This window comes from Tupaia chinensis, unplaced genomic scaffold (genome assembly GCF_000334495.1).
Source record: "Tupaia chinensis unplaced genomic scaffold, TupChi_1.0 Scaffold000212_1, whole genome shotgun sequence".
NCBI lineage: Eukaryota > Metazoa > Chordata > Mammalia > Scandentia > Tupaiidae > Tupaia > Tupaia belangeri.
The window spans coordinates 1,423,511-1,426,800 of record NW_006159687.1 but is presented as its reverse complement, the minus strand read 5'-3'; positions in this window follow the sequence as shown (position 1 = coordinate 1,426,800).

The following is a 3,290-nucleotide window of genomic DNA, read 5'->3' as shown; positions in this document are numbered from 1 at the left end:
ACAGTGTCACACAACACCCCCCCCCCCCCCAAAGCCTTTCCCAGAAAGTCATGAACACGGGCATGCCCAGCTAATTTACCTGTTTCACTTTCATCAAGACAGTGAGAAATTTGCTTCAAATCAACAGTTAAATACAGTCTACTGCACATACAAAAATCAACTAATGGAGATATTTATTTAAAATGGCAGACATATAAGATGGGGTGAATTCAGAAGGTTGTGAAAAAGGCGTGAAAAGTAACACTGACCCGGAATGGCTAGGCAGAGGAGGGCGCTATCAGACTAAAGGCACATTTACCAGGACTCTGAAATCAGTTGTGGGCTTGGTTTTAAGAACTGGGATTTTGTGTTTTGTCAAGTCTAGAATTAGAGAGAATGATCACTTTGCCATCTTGATGAAATAGGCATGGTACAGGCACCTGGCCACCCAGGAAGGCCTGCTGGTGATTGAAGCCGGAGCACTGGCAGGTGTCTTATGTTGTTTCGGGCCTAGTCCCTAATACGTGCTCCATAAATATCTCTGAGTGAAGAACAGGAAAGAAGAAAGAGAAGGTACCTTCTGGGATAGCAGAAGGGGTGAACTGTGCAGGAAACAAAAAAGAAAAAAATTTAGGAATAGCTAAGAAATTACAGGTTTTTCAAAGACCTCTTTTAATCCAGCAACACAACCTTGTTTGCTACCAATTGCTCTACCCATTACAATAGAGATGTGATACTCAAAATCATTCCTTTGAAAAGATTTTGTTGGCCATTAGTTACTGTGGCCATAACACACGTTGTGACTAGAACACCCTAGGATGCGTGTTTCTCATTTCTCTCTCTCTCGCTCTTTTTTTTTTTTTTAAGAATTATTAGTTTAATTTTATGATTATTATTTTTTAATCTGAGCAGAAAGTGGGGGAGAGAGAGGGAAAGTGAGAAAGCAAGCCATCAGGTCTGGGCCTGAACCATGTTCAACTACATGGGAGTCTAACGCCACACCACCTGCCGGCCCAGAATGCATGGTTTAAGTGTCCTAGGGTTCAGCCATAGTATCGTGTGCTGGTAAGACGCTGCTACCTGGAGGCTGAAGTCACATGGGAGGTCCAGGTTCAGTTCCCAGCCCATCCTACACGGGCTGTTGTCTACAGTAAGCACACCACTGGGGCCTGACTCTGGGGGGCAGTACAATATGACACCAGTTAATGTCCTGTTAACATGCTTGACTCGATGCCTGAGGTAAAGCACTTAACAAGTGTTTCTGTTGTGTGTGCCAGACATTTGAAAGTGTGTGGTCTTGCGAACTATGAGGAAGACTGGAATTTTTTATAGCTTAAAATTAGTAACATACAGTTGTTTCCAATCATATCCACTATTCTGGTAGCTAAAAGAAATACAATCATATACTAGAAATAGATGTTGCTTTTCTTTCTATGTATATTTAAAGGTTCCTGAAAAACACACTTAGAAAATGATCTCTGACTCAGCAGATAAACTTGAGTTTGCAAAGTGTATATTGTTCTCCTGAGGCTCGCTGCTTATGAGCCTTGTGCGTACTTGCACAAGTCTGTATACCCATAGTTGTTCAAATCACGGAAACAGCTGGAAATTGGCTTTATCGAATTGACAGTGAAGAGACCAATCTAGCTGTTCAACATAGTCTTGATGCTTTATCAGGCTGCTAGGCTATTCCCCACCTTAGCAGTCTGGGTACTCCCAGAGTGGGCCTCCTCGCTGTTTCCCCCGTGACTGATTCAGACTTGAATAAAATGTACATCAGTAACCACTCAGCCTTCTGCTCGTTCTCTCACTCGAGAACTGTTCTCTTGTGACTATGGGTGTCCCCCGGGAGAGCATCTACTCCATTTACTGTCCCCAGAGGGTGCATGTGCGCGCGAGAGAGCACCCCCGATGGCATGTGCTCACTCGGCAACCCCTTTCTTCCCTTACTCCGTCCCCTGGGACACACATATCTGCTCCCAGTATGTTCTTTTAAGCCAGTAAAGCTGGGGTTTAAACACTGGTCAGCCACGTGGGATCCAGCTCCCTGAGCATTGGGCCTAACCTCTGGGCTGTGGGGCCGCCTTGGGAGATAGTATACACTTCTTTCTTTCTTCTTTCCTTTTCTTTCTTTTTCTTTCTTTCTTTCTTTCTTTCTTTCTTTCTTTCTTTCTTTCTTTCTTTCTTTCTTTCTTTCTTTCTTTCTCTTTCTTTCTTTCTTTCTTTCTTTCTCTTTCTTTTTTCTCTTTTTCTTCTTTCTTGTTTCCTTCTTCCTTCCTTCCTTCCTTCCTTCCTTCCTTCCTTTCCTTCTTTCTCTCTTTCTTTCTTTCCTTTATAAAGAATTATTTGGGAACCAGCAGTTAGCGTAATGGCTATGTCGCTGGACTCCCATGTAGTAGACCACAGTTTGCGTCCCAGACCTGGTGGCTTAAAACTCACGCCAGGCGCGTGTGCGTGTGTGCCCAAGATCCCGAGAGGAGAATGGAGGAGAAGGGATTGCGGCATGACCATCCCCCCGGGGATGATTTCTCACTTTCTGTCTCTATGTCTCTCTATGTCTGTCTGGCGAGCGCACGCGCCCTATAGTGAAAACCTCTCCAAAAAAAAAAAAAAAAAGAATTATTTGATTTTATTTGTTATTATTATTATTATTAAGTTGACTAGAGAGAGACAGAGAGAGAAAGGGAAAGTGAAAAAGCAAGCCTCCAGATCTGGGAGTTGAACTGTAGTCGATCATGTGGGAGTCTAGCTCCTTAACCACCATGCCACGTGCCAGTCCCAGCATGCACTTATTTCTTTTTTATTGTTTTAAAAGAATTATTTATTTAATTTTACTTATTCATTCATTTATTTTAGTTTGACCAGAGAAAGACAGACATACAGAAAGAAGGACGGTGAGAAAGTAAGCCACCAGGTCTGGGACTCGAACTGCGGCTGGCCATGTGGGAGTGCCCAGTGCCTTAACCATCACACCACCGCTGGTCCAGCATACGCTTACTTCTGAATGTCTTGTGTGTGAAGGAGACATTTTACTCTTAGCACGTTCTCCCTTTCCTCTCCTCCCTACCACTGCTTTAAAAAAACCCACCCCCTACGCCACATTTCGCCAAAGTATGCTTTGTTAGTTTGGGGAGATTTATGATTGTATGTCTATACTCAAATAAACGGAGCAAGTATGCTAATGAGATCCTAATAGGGACTGTGCAATCATCTTCTCACAAGTGTTAAGCAACATGCTTCTAAACTCTCTAAAAATAGAGCACATATTACACAAACAGCTTATATCCAGCAAACGATCATTTAATCCAACC